Source organism: Heliangelus exortis, chromosome 1 (assembly GCF_036169615.1).
Source record: "Heliangelus exortis chromosome 1, bHelExo1.hap1, whole genome shotgun sequence".
NCBI classification, from domain to species: Eukaryota; Metazoa; Chordata; class Aves; order Apodiformes; family Trochilidae; genus Heliangelus; species Heliangelus exortis.
The window spans coordinates 20893017-20917521 of record NC_092422.1 but is presented as its reverse complement, the minus strand read 5'-3'; the positions used below and the strand labels follow the sequence as shown (position 1 = coordinate 20917521).

The window sequence follows — 24505 nt, the reverse complement described above, 5'->3', positions numbered from 1 at the left end:
AACTTTTTTCAAGGCATCTCAGTATGAATCTATAGATACTCCATTACAGTTTGTACCCTGTCCTCTTTCTAATTAGGAGAAGAGCCATTTGGCAACATGACATTTCCTAACCCTCACCATATTCTTCCCTTTTGGCCAGGTGAAGGAAGGAGGGGAACCAAAAACCCAACATATTGAGAAAATTTTTACTGATAATAAAATAACTGCAGGGAAGGGTAAAGGAGTGAGGCCAGGAATTTACAAGAGAGGGTAAGAGAATGGGTAAGTTAAGGAAGACTGGGAGAGAGACTTCTGAAAGAGAAACCTGGTTGCTAACTTTTGGGGTGCAGAAGGTGACAGGTGACATCTATTTTTACTCCTTATACCAGCAAGTTTATTCTCAATCAATTACTTGACACAGGGAAAAAATCATTTTGTGATAAAAATTCTTCAGATTTGGGGTCAATTTTGATATGGAAAGAGAGCTCAAGCTCCTTCATATATTCTATCAAACATTCTTTTACCTCTTTCACCACTTGCAGTATAAGCAAAGCAATCCCTTTCATATCCTCCAAAGTTTCTTCTTCATTGAACCTTATCAGTAGTCCCTGGAGTTCTAATTTATATCCTATTACAGTACTACATGGGAATTAAATTAACAGATGCCAAGCCAATTGCCCAGGAAATTTTAGCAAAATAGTCTTTGAAATTTAGTACAAGTGGAACATGCACTCACAGCAAAAATAGAATAATGTAGATTTCTTTAGAAACTCTGGCAGGTTCATGATTTTGTATATTCTATTTTAATCTAGAAGTGGCATAGACACAAAAGTATATAAATATTTATATTACCCTTATGAATGAAAACAGAAAAATACACAGAGCAAGCTATACACCTATAGTCAGGTTTCCTTCATTCAGAAAAAATACTAAATGGCAAATACCTAACAAACATATTTGGGAGAAAGATTGTATTTTTTCTTTACTTTCAAAGAAAGGGAGTTGGCATATGCCTGTTTTTCTCCTCTTGAGAAGTGGAATGGCTGTATACTTTTCTACGGAACCAGCACGCACAGAATACTTTTGACTCCATAGAAACAGCATTTTAAATGTGGATTAAATTAATAAGCCTCTTAAATTTACAGAAACTAATTCTTAAGAAGCATCAGGGCCACACAAAAAAGAAGAATGTTCCTGCAAATCAGAAAATGGAGAACAAGCTCCAAGATTACTGCAGCTGTTTTTTGAATAGTTTATAATGTCAAGGAAGGAAAAGAAGTTCTTCCCTAAGAGTTAAATTCACTTAAGCAAGAAGCAGCCTGAACCTTTCCTTCAGAGACATCTTTATGCATAACTAATCAAACCAGGAGTAATACTTGAATAGACCAAAGGCCTACAATACAGTTAAATCTGACAATTTTCCTTTTTCAGGAAATCAAAATTAATATAAAGGGTTGTATCCCATTATTTGGGGATGTAATACAAACGAAGACATTGCAGTGAAAAATAGTTAAAACCCTTTGAAAGAAGAGAATCATTGCTGACATAGCTACTGTAGTTACAGATCACAACAGAGGAACACAGAGAAATCCATAACTGCAGCTCAAATGTAAACAGATAAGCTCTGACAGGAATTATTTGAATGCTAGAAAAAATACAAATGCCAGACTACAGTCCCACTTACTTGCAGCAGAAAAAATAACCAAGCCTACATTTATTTACTTGTAAGAATGATTAAAACAAATATGAGTAGAACAAATTTAACATTGAAAAAATCTGCAATTCAAAAGTTATGAGTCATTCCTCCAAAACCTCATCATTAACAATAAATTACAATACATTTAGTTGTCAATTTTTAGTTCAGCCTGTGAGGGAAATTGCATTAATTTTTCTAGCTTTTTTTCCCCTAAGACTGTAGGGATTAGAAAAAGCTTACACACATATGTATAAACAACATGCATGCAAAACAGGCATCAAAGAAAAAAAACCAGAACAAAACAAAACACAAGGTATCAGGAGACCTACAAGAACACTCAGTAGGCCTGTGATGAGTACCATTAAAATCTACCAGAAAAACAGAAGGCAAGAAGACTGTTTCAAACTTGGTTCTTAAAGCACACATCAGCCATAGGACTAGATGAAAATGAGCTATTTTGGCAAGAACTAAATCTTCACGCCTGGGGATTCACTCCACTCCATCTCAATCCCAGCAGAGCAATACAACTTCACCCTTTCCTGTCCCTCTTTTTCTCATTGATAAAGAAACCCAGATGCAAAGCCAGGCCTCAGTGGACCCCAAAGTCCTTGAACTGCTGGATAGGGAAGGGTCAACCCAACCTCCCCCCAGTACTGCAGCCTCAGCTCAGCAGCCACGGGCTCAGTGAGCAGAGCCCAGGGCCGAATGCAGAGAAAGCCCCGGGGTGATCTGCAGAGCCCTGCAGACTCCTGTGCTGGATTCTGAATTGCTGACATGCTGCCAGCATTCACCCCAGGTAACAGTGAGGATGCTCATGTCTCATGCCCAGGCTCACTTGTGGCAACTACATATCTGAATGAGATACAGCATTTCCTTGAAAATGCACACCCCAGCACGTACCTGTCAATTTATTCTTTCTGCAGAACTGCCACAGGTTCAAAGCTCTATGTGGAAATATATATATCACCAAGATCAATAGTGATGCCTTTTATATATCTGAGCCCTCCAGCTCCACAGCTACTGCTTAGGCATATATGAAAGATGAGAAGGATAGACAGGGTTCAGGTTCAGCTCGATGTGCCAAGACACTGGAAAAATCAAACAGGCAGGTCTTTGACTCCAAAGTACTTCAGACATTAGGATATAAACTAAACAAGTTACTTGCCATAGCATCTTCTGAGCAGTCTTAATATTTAATCCAAAGTGCTAAATCATTCACCTAGTTTCTTAACAGTCCAGAAGCATGGAATTGTTTGGGCTGGAAAAGACCTTTAAGATCATCAAGTCCAGCCATTAACCTGCCACTGTCAAGTCCACCACTAAACCATGTCCCTAAAATGCCTTAATGCCAAACACAAGTACAGCCAACAATAGAGTTAACACTATCACCTGTAGCAGTCACCTAGAAGAGGGCTGAAATGTCTCCTGACTTTCTGAATTGTCTTTGTCAAGTTACTCTTCAGCTGAAGACTTTTCATTGCTAGCATTAAACTGGGACTTGAACATTTCAAGATACACAGAAGCAGGGTACTGCTTCAGTAGAGACTGCCTACTGCAGACTACATCTCAGCTCTCTGGCTGCCACAGCCCCTTCCCAAATAGGTGGCTATTAGCTCTCCATCTGAAGAGAAGCTTTGAGAAAAGGAGGGCTACTTCCACCTATAAAATCTGACATCCATTTGCAGCCAGCTTTTACCTTGCACTGGGGCTGTAAGTGAAATAATTCAAATGCCACTTCCCACTGAGATACCATTCTCACTCCTAAAGAAAACATTTTCTCCTCATTCCACCATTAACCTTATTAAGACTATGATTCCTACTCCAGCCTTCCAGATGTGCACACTCTAGCATTACTAGACAAAGACTCATAAAATCAAGGTAAGTCTTTTTTAAACACTCTGGCAATACCCCAGTGTGGTCTGGGGTGCCAATCACAGAGCCACAGAATCACAGAATGTTAGGGGTTTTAAGGGACCTTGAGAGATCATTTGGTCCAGCTCCCCTGCCAGAGCAGGATCACCCAGTATAGGTCACACAGAAATGCATCCAAGTGGGTTTTGAATGTCTCCAGGGAAGGAGACTCCACAACCTCTCTAGGCAGCCTGTGCCAGTGCTCTGTCACCCTCACAGTGAAACAGCCTTCTTGGATGCTTACACAGAACCTCCTATGCTCCAACTTGCACCCATTACCCTTTGTCCTATCATTTGTCATCACTGAGAAGAACCTGGATCCATGCTCCTGATCCTCACCCTTTACATAATTATAAACATTAATGAGGTCACCCCTCAGCCTCCTCTTCTTCAAGCTGAAGAGCCCCAGCTCCCTCAGCCTTTCCTCATAAGGGAGATGTTCCACTCCATCATCTTTGTGGCTCTGCACTGAAATCTTTCAAGCAATTCCCTGTCCCTCTTGAACTGAGGGGCCCAGAACTGGACACAATATTCCAGATGTGGCCTCACCAGGGCAAAGTAGAGGGGAAGGGTACCTCTCTTGACCTACTAACTACCCCCTTTCTAATGCACCCCAGGATGCCACTGGCCTTGGCCACAGGGGCACATTGCTGGCTCATGGTCCCTTGCCTCTATGCTGCCCCCTAACACCTCAGTTCCCAACCTACACTGGTACATGGACTTGGTCTTACCTAGATTCAAGACTTTACACTTGCCCTTGTTTTATTTCATTGAATTTCTGAAACCCCCAACTCTCCAGCCTATGTCCCTCTGAATGGCAGCACAGCTGTCTGGGGTGTCAGACACTCCTCCCAGTTCTGTGTCATCAGCAAACTTGCTGACAGCACACTCCTTTCCCTTATCCAGGTCACTGATGAACATGCTGAACAGTTCTGGTCCCAGTACTGACCCCTAAGAGACTCCACCAGATACAAGACTGTCCACAACTCTCCAACTTCTTGCCTTTAACCAGTTCACAATCCACCTCACTACCTGATCACCCAGACTACATTTCCTTAGTTTAGCTGCAAGGATGGTATGGGAGACGGTGTCAAATGCTCTACCAAAATCTAGATCAACCACACCCACTGCACTACCATCATCTATCCAACCTGCTTATATCCTCATAAAAGGCTCTCAGGTTGGTTAAACATAGCTTCCCCTTGGTAAAACTATGCTGAGTGCTCCTAATGGCTTCTTGTCCTTGATATACCTAGAGACAGTGCCAAGGATAAGTTGTTCCATCTCCTTTTCAGGGATGGAGGTGAGGCTGACCTCAGTCCTCCTTCTTACCCTTTTTGAAGACTAAAGTGACGTTTGCTTTCCTCCAGTCCTCAGGCACCTCCCCTGTTCCCCACAGCTTACTAATGATGATGGAGAATGGCCTAGAAATTACTTGCACCAGCTCCCTAAGCACTCAAGGGTGCATCCCATCAGGTCCCATAGATTTATGAATGCCCAGATTGTTTTTCTGATCCCTAACCCAGTCCTCATCAACCAAGGTACACTCATCCTTTACCCTGACTTCCTCTGAGACCTCAGGGGTCTGGGGCTCCTGGTTTCCAGAAGTATAGAAAGAGACAAAGAAGGCATTCAGGAACTCTGATCTGAGGAGAAAGAGCATGCCTCATTCTCAGCAGGGACCAGTCTCAAAAGCAGTGTGGACAAGACCAAATGAGGTCTGCTCCCCCTTATGTTGTACAGGACCCTAAGCTGAGTGCTGGGTAGTGCAGAGCAACACCTGGCACAGAGCAGGGTGCACCAAGCAATGCAAGAAAGCCACTCCATGCCACATACTCCACTCTTCCTCAGCAGTGGGGACAGTCTTAGTGACATCTGATGAGCCTCCTCACATTTGCAGGTGACACATTTTCATGAGATTTTGGTTCACTTCAAAACCCATGTGATGGTGGAAGAAAAGAACAAGCATATTTATAGTGAAAGAGAAACTGCACCACTGCAGCTTCTGTTGGATGAGACCAAAATATGGGTAAGTCATAGAGGAAACACGAATGATATTTATTTCTCCTTGCTGCATTTGATTCATAAATTAATGACTTGTTTACATTAAAACCAGGAAGTCATTCTTGCCCTTAGCAGGAATTCAAAAACTCTTCTCAAAAACTAAGCTTGATGTGACTCCTAAATATATTTCTCCATGGCTCAACACATGACCATAAGAAACTCAGAGTGGTCACCTTCTAGATAACTAGAGTCAAGAATCTAGAAAATGAGGATTTCATTTTTGTGGTAGATGCCTTTGGTCTCCTTTGGGGCCACATACAGCCCCAGTCAAGAATATCTGCTCAAATGTGTAATTTTGTCTGGTAGGTATCCAAGCTCAGACCTGAAATACCTCAGATGCTCTGGTATCATGTGCAACAGGCATTGTGTATGAATGGTGCCTTAAAGTACATAACTTTACTTTTTAATGTTTTTTCATCTTTGAGACAGTGAGTTATATAAGCAGTGGTTTTGGTGATTCAGTCTGTTAGAAAGAAGAGACCTCAATTGCTTTCTTTTTAAAGGCATACTTGTAAATTAAGAAGCATTTCAAGATTAGGCATCAGTCCAATTCTTTTTATCATTTAGTGTATTATGCTAATGAGGATGCTGTTTCTTTAATTATCATTTGAAGAAAAAATTGCATTCAGTCCCTTGATCTTCCTTAAAACCATCCCCATGCTTGATTCCCCCACAGGCTTTTAATCACAGAACTTCAGTGTGAAACTGCATTTCAGAAAAAAATCTCCTGAAAACTGGTTCACTGAGAAAGTTTAAATTGTTTTCTCTCACCCAAGCTATATCCTCTACCACTTGGCAGCTTAGGAGGAAGGACTAAGAGACTCAAACTAATATTAGCTTATGCACTGAATGCAGCCTAATGCCAAAACCTATTACACTGCATGCGTAATAGATCCTAAATGCCAGGTCTTGTTAGATAGAGGTAGAGAGACAACTGAAATGAGCTACAGAATAATACTGTCCTGCGACACTTTACAGTAGAACTCATTAAATCCTACTTTAAAAGCATTTAAAATACACATAGGCAGCAGCTGTTAGCTTTGTTGTGCAAAAGTAACCACAAATTATGTTCTTGAACATTGGTTATTAGTCAGATGGCCCTTAACCATTCAGAATCATAGAATCATTTTGGATGGAAAAGACATTCAACAACATCAAGTTTCAGTGTGGTATTATTTGGGCTGACAGAAGCTCCTGTATCCCAAACCCTGGCTTGGTAGGAGCCTGAGCCTCACTGGGTGTACAAACTCCCCCCCTCTGGCAGGGCTTCTCCTGCACTTCTGATCTTGCTCCACACCATCCCCATGCTGCCAAAATGGTGCACAGCTTGGCTGTGCAGGCACCAGGTCAGGGGCCCCGTGTCTCCATCACCCACCCTGGAAGTGGCCCTACTTGGGGCACACTTGCCATGGTACCCAACCCTCACTTCTCCCTGGGTGAGGGTGGGAGACTGTGCTGGCCCTAAACCTGATCTACCCCACCACCCCACACCTAATGCAGTGCCAAACAAGGGCCATCATCAGTGCATGTACCCTCCTTTGGGGATGCAGAATTGTACAAGTTTTTCTTCTGAAGGCAGGAAAAGAACATTTTCTAAGTCACCTCTGGAGAAGCACTGGCTTCAACCTCCAAGGCAGGCTCAGAACACTCCTGACATTTAGAGGGGAGATTATTGGCATTTCTTGGTTTGAGTAGCAGCCACCTTTGAACAAGCCTTTCGATACTTGCTGCAGCCCTGACATTATTGATGCTTACCAAGTTAGTGGCTCATGCCAGCTGAGCTGCACAAGTGTGATTCACAGGCATGCTGGGGACAAAGAGCACTCCTCCAGGACAGTACAAAAATAAAAACAAATTATTTTTTTAAATGTTTTAGGACACACGCTGCAATAACTAAATAAAATGTGTATTCTGGTTATGTTATATCCTTTTAGAGTTTAACTGCAGTATATTTCATGCTATGCTGTCATTCTACACTGAAACTCTTAGTTAAGACATGAATTGCACTAACATCTTGAAGCAAAATATTTACAAACAAATGTTCTGACATCTCATTTATCTATTTTGCCATAAAATTTGCTTATACATGATTATGAAAAATAACCACAGCATGCTTTCATGCACTTTTCCTTTGAAATCAAGGTCACACTTTGTTTTGAAATTCAGAAAAACAGTATGAATAAAATAATTAACATATCAGAAGATTCATTGCAAGTAACTTTATTTAAGCAGGCTAAACCAGAAGCTTATGAAGTTGTTGCTATTCTGTCATTGCAGATCATTTCTTAGCCCTTGTATACAGCATCTATTTTAGTTGACTAAACCTTTGTACTGAAATGTGCTTGGAGTAGCATCCCTCATTCTAAGCCACACAAGAAAAAAAAGTGTTCTTGTTCCAAAGCATTTACAAGCTGATTCCTGCTCTGTGGACTCAATGCCACCTGGGATGCTGCTCAATTCAGTAATGATGTGGTTTCCCACAGGAAAACTAGTAACCTAGAGTCATTGAGTCACACAACTATTTAGATTGGAAAAAAAACCTTAAGATCATCATGTAACTGTTAGCCCAGCACTCCCAGTTCCACCACTAAACCGTGTCCCTAAGCACCACACCTACGCATCTTTTAAATCCCTCCCCAGGTGGTGACCCAACCTGGGCAGCCTGTTCCAATGCCTAAAAACCCTTTCAGTGAAGAAATTTTTCCTAATATCCAAAATTAAATCTCCCCTGCCACAGCTTCAGGCCATTTCCTCTTGTTCTATCACTTGTAACTTGGGAGAAGAGACTGACTCCCACCTTGTTACAACCTCCTTTCAGGTAGTTGTAGAGAGCAATAAGGTCTCCCCTCAGCCTATTTTTCACCATGCTGAACAGCCCCAGTTCCCTCAGAGCCCTCACCAGCTTCATTGCCCTTCACTGGACATGCTCCTGAGGCTCAGGGTCCTTCTTGTAGTGAGGGGCCCAAAACTGAACACAATATTTGAGGTGCAGCATCACCAGTGCTGAGTAGGACATCCATAATCCAGCTGAATACACCCAGAGCATCATTCTGCAGCATCTCTACTCAGGCTGCTCAGCTGCCCACATAATTTCATGCTAAACACAGTAAAATCCTGGGAGGTCCAGGTCTCAGGCACCTGGATGTGACCAGTTCATACAGGCCATTTTCTCCCTGTAAAACTCCTCACAAGCCTTCACCCAGGACAGATGTGGGAGTCTGTTCTGGTGACAGACAACATGTTGAGAAGTCACTTGCTTCAAACAGTGAGAAGCTAATTTCTACATATGTGCTGCTTTAGCTGGGTAACTTTTAGTAGTGATCTGAGTAGCAACCCTTTGTTCAGACGATACTTCTTCACAGAGCATAAGAAGAGAAAATAATCAACCCTTGACCTCAGTTACTGTCCTTTCCCTCTGCACCTCTTTTGGTGCTGTCCAAAGCCATCCTAAAGTCAACTACAGCATGAAGTTGCCTGCTCAGCAGCTTTCAGTCTTGCAAAAGGCCATATGGACTGGGAGCTGCTGACTGTAGAGGTCTGACTGATAAATAAGAGCCTCCCCATGCCAACAGGAATTGTCAAAAAACTGGGTGTGTTGCACAGCCAGAAAGAGAACACAATGCTTTCACCATACTGCTGATATTTGAACAGTTTCTTTTTTAAATAGGGCAAACAATTTGTTCCACTGAAAGCTTGCTTAGAACTGCAGTGCCTGGGCTCAATTTCAAGAGAAATTAGAATCGCCTTTTTCAAAGAAGCTCAATTCTATGAAAGGTTAAGGAGGTAACAAACAAAACACATTATAAAAATCACTGCAAAAAAGCTCTGTACTTGACAGAAAACAGGTGTGCAGAAGAAAAACCTATGGACACTGAATGTGCCAAAAGAAAAGCTGAATCTGAAGCACTGGCTAATCACAAGCTGAGACAGAGGCTGAGGTCTGCTAGAAATCCATCAAATAAGATAAGGGAACAGAATGGGGAACTCCTCAAGCCTTTGTCCTTGGAGTTATGAAAAACATTGTCACACTGAATTTTATTCTAGCAGAGTCTCTTTTTCAGGGTGAACCACTTGGGGAAAGTCTGCAAGTTGTAGTTCATTTCTTAATACAAAAAGCAGCCAAGTCTCATTTTTTAATACAAAAAGCAGCCAAGTCTCCTCCGTATTCCTGCTGGATACGGGGAACCCTTTAACTAGAAAACCATGATTCACTGCAGGCCAAGGGTGATGCTCTGATTTCTGATGGATTTCAACTGGGAAACAATGTGCAATCTAAACTAATATTTAATTTACCTGTTCGGATATTGTAGAAAGACAATTTCTCAAACCTAAAAACAATCATGAGCAAAAAGGAGCAAGGGAAAACAGTCACACACAAAAATATAAGAAAGACCTGCTAAAGGATGCTTTATTACATGCCTGCCTCCCCCAAAAATTCACTGTGCTACAGCCATGAAAGGAAGTGTTTTTCGTTGAAGCATCCTGGCTAAGGAGAGTGACAGCAACAGCAGAAAAATCTGTAAAACAAATCCAAAGAGCATAACAGATGGGGAAAAAACCCACACCGATAGCAATGAACACAAATTAACATTGCAGAAATGCAAGCAAATGATGGAAGGAGAAAAAAAACCAACAGAAACCACATAAAAAAAGCTATGGTGGGGTTTATAACAGTAGGAGCTTCTCCCTAAATGAAACAAGAACAAGGGAATGCCAAGCAGTGGCTTCAATAACTGATCATTCCAGATAAAAATTATGAAGTCTGAAAAAGACAAATGTATTTGAGAACTACTATTCTGTGCTCAGAAAGATGCAAGACACTATATTCACATCTTTCAGTGCTACTGACATACCTCTCATGCCATCAGGAACTGGAGAGAGCTTTAGAAAGCCCTCAGTTAAAACATTGTGTTCAGGAGTAAAAGGCAGATGTACCAGTAAGGTTTGATTCAATAAGTGCTTTCAAAAAACGTAAAAACACAACAACACAACAATGTAGGAGTTCCTGGTGCCTGGAAAGAGTTAATCTCAAATCAGTGTTTGAAAGAGTTAAGTGGGATAACCTGATCACCTATTGAACAGTCAGGCTGACATCAGTTTGCAACAATAGGGAAAGGTTACCATGGGATACAATCAATAAGGCACTGAGAGACAGTAGCATAATTAACACCAATCAACACAGCTGTATGGAAAATAGGCCTGGTCATGTAAATCTGGTCATTTGTATGCACTTACATCATCATTTGGTAATAGTAGTGTGCTGACAGGACATATTTCTAGTCCTAATTTCACATTACACAGTGATTTAAAATCCTGCTATACATAAAATCCCAAATTAAAAGATTCACTATACTACATTAACACAGCTCATAGTAAATGAATTTCAAAAGTGTCAAACTAAAGGGAGAATCAACACCCTGATAACAGATCCCTTGTCAGTCCAACAGGAAAAACATGAGGTACATTTGGGAGCTGAAAAGAGCTACAGACTGCCCCAAAAGGCAAGACACAGTTACTGGAACAATTTACCTTTGCCATGGTACATTCATTATAATGGCATCCTTTACATCAAGACCTTGATCTTTTTCAGAAAAATATGCTAAATAAAGAAAAATTAAGGGATCTGTGCTGATTTAGCCTGCAGTTATTTGACCTGCACTGAGAAGGCAGTAAGAATAGATATTCATGTGGCCCCCTCTGGTCTTGGATTTTTTAAGCCTAGAAAACAATGACCCAGACATTATTAATCCCTCTCAAATTTAATGCAATAAGTGAATCATGCTTAATCCATCTGATACAGTAGAAAGTGTCTTGAGTATTTCTATGGGGTTTCAACTGTAATCCAGTGTTAAATTAGTGGATGACTTAAAATATTATCAAGTCACTTCTCTGGATTTCTGATTTTTAGCTGAAAGCAGCAAAAATCTATCCCTTCTTGAAGCATGCCATTAGCTGTTTGCATAAATACAGAGGCATGGTATCAAACTCATGATCCACAAATTCCTGTGCAGACCTCTCCTACCTATTCCTTAAGAAATGCTGTTTGTTTTTTTGTTTTTTTAAGTAATGCTATCAGCCCAGTATCTCCCTGGCCTGTCAGAATGCCTCCCATCATGTACAGCTGCAACTGGAATGCACTGCAACTTAACACAAACTTCTCAGTCAGGGTTATTCTCTTTTTCTCTTTTATACCCATCATCTTCCCACGTAGTTCTCTAAAAAATTATTCTACCAGGTTTGCAGCAAGTGCTTAAATTGCAGAACAGACTCCGACATTTCTTCCTCTATTCAAGATATACTTCTGGCACAATTGTCCCCTTCATAAGCTGAACATCTCTAAGACTCATCACAGAGCACATTCATTTCAAAGATTCCCAAAGTTTTTTCCAGCTGATGGCCTTTTGTTTCCAATCCTTCTAGCCATAAGTAATCAAAAACTTCAAGCTGCTTCTTACAAACTTTACTTAGAATATCATTGACATGTTGGCTCAAAAAGGAAGAGAACATTTTAGTGAAACAAGTACTCAATACGTTTTAACACTGAAACAACATACTTTATGGAAGGAAATGTTCTAATGCAGCCTTTTGGAGAGCACAGTACTAAGAAAGTACTTCCTTTGCTCTTTTTCATTCACCAAGAGGACAGTAATTCCTTCAGTTCAATCACCTATATCAAAGCCAAAGCCACCTCATCAAGTGACTGAGCACAGCTGCTGCCAGACAAACGCTTTAACTTGGGTAAAAGATGGGATATTCCTCCAAAAACTCCTGTGACCATTCAGCTCCGATCTCACAGCACTGTCCCCAAAGGCCTCTGCATTCATGAAGAGTTTTTGGAAACCAAGGAACGTGCCATGATGATGTCCACTTCACCTTTCTGAGTCCTGCCAGACCCTATAGGCCCCACAGCCTGGGTTGGAGAGGGAGAAAAATGTGATATGGGATTTATTTCCTAGATTGAGAGTTGAGGTGGTAGGGATGTTCTTGCCAATTACCTGAGTTTTCTTTCTCTTTGTTCTCACCTGCTTTGTGCCCTCAGTCTGGTGCCCACAGTAGTGTCACCCCTTGGGTGCCTCCTCCCTATGTCCAGTGCCTGTCCCTAAACTTTGCTGGCGTCCTGACCCTCTCCCAGTGCTGGTTGCTCTTACCAGAGGTTTGAATCCAGGTCAGACTAGGTCCATGTCTCCTCAAGGGAAAGGGCAACATTTATGCCAGGTTCCTGTCTGAACTACTCCAGCTAGGCTGTTCTTAAGGGACAGAACCAGATCAGGCACCAGGATATGCACACTCAGGGAGGCATATGCTGGGCTACAAGGACACTTGTTCTTGTTGTTCCTCCCCATGGCTGCTCAGCCAGCAGGACATATTAGGCTGTCCTACCCTACTGATGCACAGGAAAAATCAGCTGTGAGCCTATTGTAAAACTGAGGTCAGTATAAGACCACAAAAGCAGACTTTGTTCCTTCATGACCTGCTCATCACAGAAAAAGCACCCTCAAAGCTCTGGATTTATTTATTGTGTCCAGGGCTTGGCAGTACCCTACACAGTAGGCATCCCTCCAGAACCTGCAGTGTCCCATCTCGAGTTTCTTTGGTCATTTGAGGCTTTGGGACCATTGTCAGACTGTCACTGATGGACAATCAAAGAGCCAATGACCCCAGCCAAGTGGCAAATACTGTAACTTGCCAGCATAGCTGTCATTTTGTTTTTCCAGGTAAAACATCATTGCTGATCTCATACAGCAAGGGTTGTTATTGCTCACAACTGAACACCACCTCATACCACTACAACAGAACTTTACCAGGATCCATATCACTGTCATCTCCTAGCCTATAAATTTATGCCTTCCAAGCATGAAAGATTTTGAGATAATAGGACACTATTAGAAGACAAAGTAACCAGATTTTATTTAGATATATAGTACATTGGTTTAGATACTCATTCTTTCAATATATGTTATACCCACCAGACAAAAATAAAAAACATTAGAGAAGCAAACATCTATTTTTGATTGATAATTTTCCCCTCAGTAAAATTCTCATAGTCTGCTCTGAAGTCACCTTTATCTCCATTGTTTATACAATTGTCAGAGGCATTTTTCACTTCATTGGCTAGACCAGTACTAATATAAAAATCAAAGACAACTTGCAGAAGAGTTCTTTGGTGGCAAATACATTTTAAAGAGTAAATCAGACATTATTAACACAAAAGACAAACTTACCCAGAATGCTGGAAAAAACAATTTCACTTCCATTAGTGACAGTTTATCCTAGAAGACAGTCCCAGGATGGAAACCTTTAAAAAAAACGAATGGAAGACTCATTAGGATAATGGGACAAGGTAACAAGGGCTTATACCATCAAGCCTTTTGTAATCACAGTGTTTAAGATTAAACATCCTTATGATTATGATCCTGTACAAGTTTCCTAGAATTAACTGACAGATAAGATGGTCCTTGTTGGGAGTGAGTGAAATAAAGCAAAGCACCTCCTCTTAAAAGGGGAAGAGGAAACAAAAACTTTGTGAAAAAAAACCTCCACATTTTCAGTTCCTCTTCTCCTCTGGAGTATCTCTAGAGTAAGACAATGCTCTCAAGTCAAATTTAGGCCACAAGATGAAAGGGAAGCTCAGATTCAACCCAGTCAGGTTTTAATGTATTTACAGAGATCTCTGTTTTTACAGGACTCTGAGCTATTTGACACCTTCTTCCTTTGCCACATTTTGCTGAGATAAGAGTGATACATTGCTATTCAGGGAGATACAGCTGAATTTGCTTGTGATGAGATCACCAAGAAAAGTATGGAAGGAAAGAGGAGAAACAAGAAAGGGTAAGAAAGATCATTCAGAAAATACACAAAAAGGAGCTTCTGAGAGAAGTCAAGAAAATATTGAAGTCACAAGAAATAAACATCATGATCAGAGAACATGTGTTACAATATCAACGTACAACAGGTCAAGGCAGGGAAGGAAAGAAAGACAGTCTTGGAAGTTGTGAGAGGCCATGAGATGTGGTTTTACCAGTGGCAAAAGGTGTCAAACAGTTGAAATAATGAAACTAAAGGATCTCTCAAGCAGGACTGTGACCAGATCATAAGATAACAAAAAAATGTGGAAAAGGTTTCGAAGGAAGAGGGGGGTGGGTAGTGTGGTGGTGGTGGTTTTTTTGTTGTTTTGTTGTTGTTTTTTTCTTTTTGTTTTGTTTGTTGTTGTTTTTTAATATTATGTCATTATGTGTATCTGTATTATGATGGGAAAGGGGCAGGAGATAGTAGTGCGACGAGTTAGGAGGTACAAGTGCAAGGAAGCACAAGAGGAGGGATGGGACTCTGAGATGAGCAGAGCAGGTGGAGATCAGAAGAGGCTTGAGAACATGACAGAGGAAAAGGCAGAGTCAGAGAAAGAAGGTAAAAAAGGCAGCTGAGGGTAAAGGGAAAGTTTCCTGACACTAAATTTTACCCTTATGATAAATAACGATCAGGTGGGAAAATGATGGATAAAACCCTTAGATGATATAAGAAGATAGAAGATAGAAGTGGGATTTTCAGTAAGATGTAATCAAATGGTCTTTTAAGATGTTTCAGTGTCATGCAACTGAGAGTAACTGTTGATAAATTCCATCCCAATGTGGTAAACTCCCAAATCCAAAGTATCTTGCAGAAAAGCATGCACTAATTATAGTGAAATTTATATTTTATTAAGAAATTCCAGGTATGTCCTACTGACTCCCCCACTTTCCATCACCCAGCAAGGCATGTTGCTTCTTTTCAAATAACTCAGTTAAATTAAGTTGTATGCTCAGCCTCATTAGCTACCATCTCCATTCCCCTGCAGTTTTAATTAGATCGGTCTCTTTGTACACAGCTACCTCCATTCTTCCCCCCTAAACAATCCTGCAACGTGGCTTTTTTCATGTTATCATTCTTCAAATGCTTCTAATTACACTGGAGGCAGCCGAGGTGATCAGAGCAGTGCTCTCCCATGGAGAAGGCAGGACAGGAGCTGCAGCCAGCAAGGTACATAGAATCACAGAATCATAGAATCATAGAATTGGCTGGGTTGGAAGGGACCTCAGAGATCATCAAGTCCAACCCTTGATCCACTACTGCTGCAGTTACCAGACCATGGCACTGAGTGCCACATCCAGTCTCTTTTTAAATATCTCCAAGGATGGAGAATCCACCACTTCCCGGGGCAGCCCATTCCAATGCCTGATCACCCTCTCCATAAAGAAATTCTTTCTAATATCCAACTTAAACCTCCCCTGGCACAACTTGAGACCATGCCCTCTTGTCTTGCTGAGGGTTGCCTGGGAAAAGAGCCCAACCCCCCCCTGGCTACCCCCTCCTTTCAGGGAGTTGTAGAGAGTGATGAGGTCTCCTCTGAGCCTCCTCTTCTCCAGCCTGAACAGCCCCAGCTCCCTCAGCCTCTCCTCATAGGATCTGTGCTCGAGTCCCTTCACCAGCCTGGTTGCCCTCCTTTGGACCTGCTCCAGGACCTCGATATCCTTCCTGAACTGAGGGGCCCAGAACTGGACACAGGACTCGAGGTGTGGCCTCACCAGGGCTGAGTACAGGGGCAGAATCACTTCCTTGGACCTGCTGGCCACGCTGTTCCTGATACAGGCCAGGATGCCATTGGCCTTCTTGGCTACCTGGGCACACTGCTGGCTCATGTTCAGCTTCCTGTCAATCCAAACTCAAAGGTCCCTCTCTGTCTGGCTGCTCTCCAACCACTCTGTGCCCAGGCTGGAGCTCCCCATGGGGTTGTTGTGGCCATGGATCCCTTGGGCGGGCCTTGGGGTATAGATCCCCTTCCACACTGTTTTACCCTCTTTAATCAAGACAACCCATCAACATGACAGGCTTGAGAGACAGGTCAGACCCTTTGCATAGGCACCAAGCCCCAAGCACACAGAGCTGACTTCCCCCAGCAGCCTCCATCCTGCTCTGTGTCCCCACGTTGATCCACCACCTCCACCTCCTGCATCACAGGGCAGGAACAAGGTCCCAACATCCCACTGAAGTCAGAGGACACAGCAGACCCCTGAATTCATTATGACACCTGGCTGCAGCTCCTCCATCAAAACACATACCCTGGCATGCCCAGCATACTTTGCAGGCATCAAGCCACAACAATGTCCGAAAAGATAGAAAAAAGGCTCAGGAGAACCTGCTCCCAGGGTCTGACCTAACCTTTAGGCCATTTTTTTTTTCAGTAAGTACAGGAGCAAAGGAACTAAGATCATGAGTTGACCCATTTCCTGCTGGCAATGGGGGTAAAGGCTGAGGTTTCAGGAAAAAAAAAAAAAAAAAAAAAAAAAAAAGGAAGTGAGGTGCATCAGCTTTGCCAATAAGGAGAAAAATTGCTTTTTATGGTCAGGATTTCCTCTTCAGCCCCTATTTCCACACTACTAGAAGAAAAAAACCTGCAAATTCAGCAAGTATGGCTGGCAGAAAGACCCTCAGAGCAAAAGCCCTCTGCTCCATGGTTCCCCTGCAGCTCCAGAGGAGAGTCTGGGGAGCTCAGCACTGTTCTGGGGCTATTCCTGGCTGCCCAGGGTCAGCTGCATGGCAGCAGGGATTAGAGCAACTTGGATTTGTTATGTAAGGGACATGTTGCCTGTGGCTCTTCTCAAATCCCAGAGACATTGCTGTTATGTAATAGGAACAATCAAACAGGACAGCTTTTCCTTGATTTGATTTTTTAAAAGTGCTGAGCAGCTAAAAATGAACATTGAGGGTCTGTCAGACTCACTATTATGTTTTCCACTCTAATCAGTTTAACTTCAAAGCTGCCACAGCTTATAGGGACAGTGACTCAGCTCTCGCTTTGCCCAAGGCCTCAAGATCCAGGAGGGTGAAATAAAAACCTTTCTTCACCTTCCACTGGGTCCTCAGTGGAGGGCAAAGTTTTTACTTTCTGAACTGAGTCTGTGGAATTTTATGTCTTTAGCACCAGTATCTTGCTGGTTCTATTGACATTACTCACATGAATAAAGTCTGGATCTGGCCCTGAACATTGCTGTGTGGACTGGACAGAGCCCCCTGACACCTGGGCTTTCACCAGAATAAAATGCAAGCTCAACTGGCAGAGTCTCCAGAGTACCTTGTCTTCCTAAATTACTGCTATAAATAATTCTGATGGAAATGCACACAATTTTACATTCTATATCTACACATCTGCATCATGTTATTCAAGAAAATATGCACATTAACAACAAGATATGTTGTTTGACCCAGTTGTAATCCACTTAACTCACATTTGGGGCATGTGCCAAGTGTGTCAAGGATGGGTAGATACCAATGTTTCAGGAAGCCCTAGCTGGTAATTTGATCAAGCTGCCATCACAACAAGATTTGTGCTTTGCCCAGATTGCTTCTGTTTTAGAAACTTACTTCTTTCCAGCTTACTAACTATATACAAGAGTTTTCCATTCTTTTCAAATGCTCCTTTACAGTTTTCTTAGTTTAAGATCTGAAAAGGGATGGAAAAGCATTTTTTTCTTGTAGATCTCTGATTTCCTAGACTTTCAGCCTTTTAATGCACAGAAGAAACAGCCCAGTTTGAGTGTCCATGCTGAATACTTACCTTAGCATTAAACCCCAAAGCCCTGAGCATTAAACCCTGAACAACATATCCAGATTGTGACCATAATACAGTAACTCTGTCCTAAGCACTTGCTCCTGACTTCCATGTTTCTAGTCCTGTGCATGAAGCTGTTTGATTTCACCCAAATTGTTTCCAGATTGTTTTACTATTGTTCCCATTTTACAGCCTCACTGATATATTGCATCAACAGCTAAACAAAATTCATCAAAACAGCAAGAGAAGAACCTCAGATCCCAATGGTCTGGTAGACTGAAGGAATGCATTCATTCTGAGAGTGTGGCTGTACCAAGAACACTCGAGAGCAATTTACTCCTGTATGTTTTATCTGTGCCCAGCATCTTGCCAGCTCTCCCTGTGCACAGCACATCAGGATCCCTCCCAGCATTCTAGCATGAAGACATCACATGGAGCTCAGAAATGCCTAATACAAAGTTTTATTTTTCCCCCATCACCATCTAATTCTTGTTCAGTAGCACTAACATACCATGAGGTGCAGAAATACATTCTTTGGGACTTATCTGGTCCCTTGGAATTTTTCTGGCAATATAAACTTGAGAATTATAATGAGGATTGCCTTGGACTGAGAAAATCTCAGGTGGCTTAAAGGGTTGTTGTTGTTCCACGTGCCTCATGCAAAACTTGGCAGAGACAACACATGCCAGAGGAGGAAACCACTATGGGATCATCTCTGATGAAGTTATCCTTGCCTGCCAGACTGGCTCTGCAGCTGCCTTAGAATTTTGTCATAACTTAGAGCACCCTATGGCAATAATAAAAAATATGGAAGCCAACTAATTTCAGATAACCTATCAAACAGATAAATTTTAAAAAAATAGACTTAATAGAGAAATTAATTAGCCCTACATACATTCTAGATGCTTGTTTACTTTTTAACTATGATTCAAAGGGAAGTCATTCTCCTGGAAATGTTCAGTGATTATGGCCATGAAGTGAAACCCACAGCTCTGCAAAGACAAACAAGTTATGCCATTCTGCCAGCTCTGCCTCCTATGCAACAGCTGTTTCAGAGAAGTTTTATCTCTGAGTAGAAAAGCCTTGAGGCTCATATAAGGAGCAGCAACCTGCATTACAGCATCATCTTAATTTAGAGTCATGATTGCAGGCTGGGAGGAGAAACCAAGGAATTTTTTTGGATGATGATCTTGCTAGTTTTGAGGATTGCGTAAAATCACTGATCTGCAAGTGATGTCACTAGCAGCAAAAGCCTGAGAACTGCTGCTACACCAGATGCTTCTGAGGATTAAGTCATTTGCAGAGACTTTTGATGTGGATGCCCCTGCTGGAAAAAAATGGACTTCCCCATCCACAGTCCCCAAATCCTCTGCAAGAGTAAGCCCTCATAGTCCTACCAGTTTTTAGAGAGGAAGCTAAGGCAGTGTATCAGACCAATTTTACTGCAATTACACAGGAATATAACTTGGATGTCCTCCCCTCCCAGCCAGTGCATCACTATGTGCTGTGCCACACTAGACCTCAAAAGCAATAACAACTTTTCCTTAAACAGAAAACAGTTCTTGCCTCTCTCCTCCTCTCAAGAGTTTTGAATCTGTTTGCTTGACTGCCAGCTTTGTAGCCACTTAATAGAAAAAGAAAATAAAATTATTTTAAATAAATTATTAAGGTGACTGCTTAAATAAAGGCTTTCAGACTGCCCTTTCTCATACTGAAGGCCTGTTTTTCAGATGTTTTGAGTATTTTACAGATAAGCCTTTGGTCTGCAAAATACTAACCTGGTTCTGTATCATAACAGAGTAATATGGGACAAAGCTCTAATTGGTATAAATCACTCAGTTGTGAAGTCACAGCAATTTAGATCAGCTAATCATTTCCTCTCTTGCTTCTCATCCTACAAACCCTCACTAAGTAGGTCTTTCTCATTAAACCAATGGCAGGGGACACTCAGGTGGTAACAGTACTTGGCTGTACTCCAGAGATGTTTTTTGTGACCTTGGGTGAAGTGTTGGGACATTATACTCTTCCCAGTTCCCCACTGGAAAATTGCAGAGAGCAAGATATCATCACATAATGGTTATGGACAGAAAAAAAAATAAGGTTTTCAGAAAGCAAAGCATCAAATGCATACCCAGCAACAGAAAGTGGCAGTGTTCCCAGACTCATGAGGATGCTATTTATATTAGGATAGTGCCAGAATAAGTTATACAAAAACTATGAGAATCATTTTCCTGAAGAAAGACTGATTCAACAGGTTTGAGTTTTCAATAGGAAGTTCAGGTACAAAACAAGCCATCATGCACATCAGTTTTCTGGTTCTTTGCTCCTATTTTTTCACACTTTCAGCTACCTACAACGTCCTTAACAAAACTGACTGCAGGATGTTCACTAAAAGTTTCATTTAAACAAGGCCAGTATTTATTTTTATAAATAACTTACAATAAAATGGGATACTTGTGTAGGGAAAGCATTTACTAAATCAGCTGTGCCTTAGTTGTCTTTTTAGCAAACTTCAGCATTCAGCTAGGGGTGGAGAGGAAGGGATCCTTCTGCACTTCTTGTTGCCAGCATTTCAGCAAACATATTTACTGAGATGTGTATTATTATGCCTAGATCTCTTCTCCTTCAGAGTGTTCAATCAAATACTAATCTGACCACTGTGTATTACTCTCTACTGAATTATGCTTCACTTTCTCTACCATTGTATGACTCCAGAGAGACCACACTTTGCCAGAGCCCACAAATGTGGCTGCAATTCTTTATGCCAAATTCTGGTGCTCTCTCCGTGAACTCAGGAAACAGAGAATGTACACTGGAAGCTGGAAGTCTTGGTTTTTCTAACTTATTATGAGAAAGGGCTGTTTTTATTTCTTGCTGGCTGTTGAATTCCATGCACAGCCTCTGAGGTGCTGTTGTGCTTTACAGATGTGAAGAGCTGCACTTCAACAGAAGATGTGCTGCTAGCTCTCCTTTCCCTCAGTCTTCCTAAATATCTAGCATTGCTTACTATACCTTAAATGTATTTTGCATAGAAATGCACACTCCAGAAATTTAGGCCAGGAGTTTTAAGCTACTTAATTTTTTATTACAGTCACTATCACTAACACAACAGACATCACCCTAGGAAACTTTACCGTAGAAGAAGCTTTGCTGTAAAGAAATTAAAAAATACCTGTCTGACCCAAACCTACACCTGTCATTTGTCAGATCAGTAGCCAAATACCTACCTCTGACCTTAAAGAGATAAACATAGGGAAGACATGGTACCATATCAAAAGCTGCTTCAAACAAACCACGTGGACTCAGTCTTGCACAGATTTTCTCAACCCCTCCTTGTCTCAAGTAGTGTTTTCCAAACTCACAGTGCATTGCTCAGAGCATCACTTACAGGATCTCCCATTTGGATATTAAGATAGGACTTTATTCTACAGAAAGTGAGGTGATCATAAATAAAGCAGAACGAGAAATTAAACCTCATTTGCATACATGTAGCCCAGTGCTACCACTCTCCTGCAAGCAAAGGCTGTACTACTCCCCCCAACAGATTGCAGAAATTGGAGACAAGTAGCTGGGTATAGTTAATTGAATTGGAAAAGCCCAGACTGGTAAAGGGTTTATGCAGGAGGAGATACAGAAAAGCCCACATCCCTGCTTGAAATTGAGGATGAGAAACAATAAAACCCACAAACAGTACACTGAATTTAAAGAGCATAAACCAATTCCTGTATGAAGTCCTACGAACCAAAATAAGGCGTTTATGCATCACGTTACATCAGCTCAGTTGCTGCCAAGTGCCTCCTTAATGCAATCATCCATTGCAAAGTTAACCTGTATGCAAACACTTGACATTTAAGTATTTTCCTATGGATACCTTGAGATCTATGAATATTTCTTCTAGTGCTTGACCAACTGAGAAATAATAAATTTTGGATCTTTGCAGGTTTTAACACAATGATAAATGTCAAGGCTTGTGCTGCCTTGCTGTTTTCATGTTCAGACAGACCAGGGATCACTGGCTCCCTCACAGGGGTGCCCGCAGGGAGCACTGACTGGTGCCAAGGCTGAGGCAGAGCACAAAATCCCCTCTGCACTGCTGTCACCTTCGGGAGGCTGTGACACAGATCGGGAAAAGAAGCCGAAGCAAAGGTAGCGAGGAAGGTGACGCGAGGAGGAGGAAGAAAGGGTACCCTGCCTCACCTAAACAGAATTGGAAACATCCGACCTAGATGAACAGCTCCTGGAGCAGAGACTTTTTAGCGAGTAGGGAGACGTGGACGCTCTGCCCAGTCTTCCATGGATTTGTTACCTCCCCCTTCCCACCAGAAAACCAGCTTACAATTCGCAGCAGCTGCTTTATCTTTTGTCATTATTAAGAAAAAATCGTAAGAAGCCCTTTAACTCCATGCAAATGTGAGCGAGTGACGGCAGCTCCAGCTCCGTCAGCCAGCGGGCTGCTCTAACTCAGCACTCGCCCCGAACTCGCCACTCGCCCTGAACTCGCCACCCGCCCACGCCGAACTCTGAGCCCCGCCCGGGGGGTCTCCAGCCCGTTCCGGGACCCCACTCTTCGTGGCACTGCCGCGCCGCTAAGACACTGCTGGCATAAACCAGGCGACGTCGGTCTTTGCCCGGTGCTGCACAGAGATCAGCGCTCGCTGGAGCCAGCCCATTCGTTAGTGTCCTCAGAACTTTTGGCCGAACAGATGTGATAACAGATATTGCCGATCGTAACAACCTGGGCTCGCCTCGCTGCCTCGCCACCCAAACGTGCGGCTTCACCCCAGGCAGCGGAGAGGAGCATCCTGCGGACCGACACCCGCGCTTCCCGCCGCCGAACCCCTTCCCCATCTCAGAGCGCTTTTGCCCCTCTTCCGTCCCCCCGTCACGGCGCTCCGGAGGCGCAGCCGGGACCCGGCGGGGTGCGTGGACATCGCGGGCAGGGGGAGCGGAGCGCGGCCCCCGGCACACCCCTAGCCCCGGAAGGAGGGGCGGAGGCGATGCGGGGCAGGGAGTAGGAAACGGCACCTCCACGGCGGGGAGCGGAGGCCACGCTGGGACAGGGGATGCGCGGGCGGCGGGGATGCACGATGCTCACCTGACTCCGCGCCGGTTCCGTTGGTGACGGCAGCGGTGGTAGTGGCGGTGGTGGCGGTGATGCCACCGCCTCCTCCCACCGTCAGGCCGGGGCGGCGGCGGGCCGCGGGCCGTGTTTATATACGGGCGGGGCGCAGCCGCCCAGCAGCGCCCGCCGCCCGCCCGCGCCCGCCGGTGCCGCCGCCGCCGCCGCCACCGCCCCGAGCCGGGACGCAGCGCCCCCTGCCGGACAGCGCCGCGCACTGCACCGCCGCCCCCCGTCCCCGCGGGACCCAGCGCCCCACGGACCCCCAGGGACCCGCTCGGGAAGACACGGGCGTCACGACAGAGAGGGAGATACAGATAACACGGGGAGTTCCCGTGGCTGCCTCTGTGGGACTCGTCCATCTCTGCCCGTTTTTCCCGGGCATTGCCGTGATTACGTGGGGAAATGCACACGCGGGCAGCAGATAGGTGGTTTGTAGTGGATTATCGAATGGGGATTTTCCTGGGAATACAGGTGCGGGTCAGCGTCTGCCGGGGAAGGCGTAGTGGTGCCTCAAGCGACATCAGACAGAAACGGGACTTGCTTGTAGCAAAGCTTTTCCCTCCGTGTCTGGCTGCTCTCCAGCTCTCCCTCACTCGAAGTTCACTTCTCTTTCACTTTCAAATGAACAAGGGGATGGATGAATGGATAAATAAATAAGTAGACAAACAAATTTGCTTTTCAGCAAAAATTGTAATTCAAGTGGTAATCTCCATTGCTTTTATTGTTTCAGCTCTTGCCGGGGGGTTTTACTACTCTTAGGGAAGGAAGCACTGGGGTAGAGGCAGAGGCTTTTTGCTGCACATTTGAAGCTTTTATCTACACAGACAGCCAGTGCTACAGCTGTCTCTATCAGGATTGTTATATTCCCAACAAGCCAGCTCTCATTGTTTCAATCAGCTGTTAAATTCAGCAGAAGGCACAAGATCAGATGGGAGTTTTATGATCTGTGTCTAATGCTGGGCAACTCAATTAATTTTTATGAAGTCCTCTGGGCAAATGCATGAAGGGGGGCAGTGATGGAGTTCCCAGCTCACAAGGCTGACCAGATGCTACACTGCATCCTCCTGCTTGGGAGCCCCCACAACAATACCTGGAGGCACCAGAAGAAGAGCCAGGACCTCAGGACCTACAACACACCAAGTGTCTGGAA

The 24505-nt window shown here is 43.3% G+C and overlaps 1 protein-coding gene across 2 annotated transcripts in view; it reads right to left on the bottom strand.

Moving 5' to 3' along the window:
- MTUS2 (microtubule associated scaffold protein 2) overlaps window positions 1-23453 on the bottom strand; it is a 285443-nt gene extending 261990 nt beyond the window's left edge. The window contains exons 1-2 of one of the 2 annotated variants that reach the window (XM_071736550.1): window positions 23329-23453; window positions 13873-13946 (exon numbers count right to left, since the gene is read on the bottom strand). The gene's annotated coding sequence lies outside the window, so the exon portion shown is untranslated. The remainder of the gene's footprint in view (window positions 1-13872; window positions 13947-23328) is intronic. The other variant, XM_071736559.1, reaches the window with a different exon arrangement.
- Window positions 23454-24505: the final 1052 nt, after the last annotated feature.